Genomic DNA, 1,751 nt, shown 5'->3' with positions numbered 1-1,751 from the left:
ACTTCAGCCTTAAAAGTTTTGAACACATCCAATGATTGGAACTTTTCATGAATTAGAAAAATGTATGCATAACGAGAATAATCGTCTATGAATGATATGAAGTATTGTTGACCATTCCAGGAAGCCGTAGGGAATGGCCCGCAAATATCCATATGTATCAATTCAAAGACGTCTGAAGCTCTATATGCACCAGATTTCGATTGTTTGGTCTGTTTTCCTTTTATGCATTTAACGCAAACATTAAGGTTTGTGAAGTCAATGGAATCCAAAATCCCATCTGANTACAGGACGCTCAATTCTCTTTTGAGAAATGTGACCTAGGCGCTTGTGCCATAATGCACCTGAATTATTATTTCCAATTTTACGCTTAGTACCACGTGATTCAACATTTAGGGTTTCACTATAATCAGCTATAGTATTCAGCATATAAAGATTGTCATTTAACATAAGTGAACCAGTTTCAACAACATTTGAATTCAAAGACAATTGAACCGATTTAAACAATAACCAAATTTGTCCAAATAAGAAACAGAAATTAAATTCCGGCTAAAAGACGATACAACAAAAGTGTCTTTCAAATCCAAATAAAAATCAGTACATAATAACAATATAAAATGCCCTATAGCTTCCACTTCAACCGAATTTCCATCGCCAACGTAGATGTATCTTTCAACATAATTAGGCTTTCGGCAGCTCAGGCAACCCTGCATTGAAACACTGATGTCAGAAGTTGAACCAGAGTCTAACTACCAGGTGTTTCCAGGTCCTGAAGTTAAATTGACCTCAGAACAGACCAAAGTAAGAAATGTACCTTTCTTAGAACACCAAGCGTGATACTTTACACATTTCTTCTTTTGATGTCCAGTTCCTTTACAAAAGTAACATACATCAGCTTGCTTCTGCTTCTTTTGCACTGGACCCTTAGCAGCTTCATTCTTGGGATATGAAGTGATTTTCCTTTTGCCCTTGTCTTTAGAGGTACTAACATAATGGGCACTTTCAGTCCTTTCTCGCTCCAGTCTTTCCTCTTCTTGCACACAAAATGAAATGAGCTCATTTAGAGTCCATTTCTACCTTTGACAGTTATAAGAAATCTTAAAGTGACTGAATTGTGCAAGAAGGAAAGTAAGACCAAATTTATGAGTAAGTCTTCCGACATCTCAAGCTTATGGGCCTTAAGTTTTGAAGCAATATTAGACATTCCCATAATGTATTCCCTTATGTTTCCCTTGCCTTGATACCTCATAGGAATCAAGTTCTGTAACAGAGTACTTGCTTCCGCCTTATCGCTCTTTGCAAAGCATTTTTCAATCTCAACAAGGAAAACTTTGGCACTGTTTATCTCATCCGAGATAGTACCCCTAAAGATCTCTGGAATGCCGCGCTTAACCAGACTCATGCGATTAGAGCGATCCCACTTCTCATAATCCTTCCTCTCTTCAGAGGCACTGAATTCCGAAGGAGAATGGGGTTGCTCTACCCTTAATGCATAGTCTAGATCCATGCAGCCAAGAACAATTTCCATGTTCTCTTTCCAGTCCTTACGATTTTCTCCATTAAGGACTGGAACCGAATTTTAATTTGTAGATATAGAAGCAATTGATGTAGCTGAACAGAACAAAAGACAAATATTAAATTATGCTCACAACTTAAAATTATCAATGTGCTTAAATAATGGTATGTCCAAATCAAGATACCTAGTGCACCATTAATATCAAGTCTTTGGANTAACTGCAAGTGGTACTCTTGAT

Source organism: Lupinus angustifolius, unplaced genomic scaffold, assembly GCF_001865875.1.
Source record: "Lupinus angustifolius cultivar Tanjil unplaced genomic scaffold, LupAngTanjil_v1.0 Scaffold_531, whole genome shotgun sequence".
Taxonomy (NCBI): Eukaryota; Viridiplantae; Streptophyta; class Magnoliopsida; order Fabales; family Fabaceae; genus Lupinus; species Lupinus angustifolius.
Note: the sequence above shows the minus strand (reverse complement) of the source record.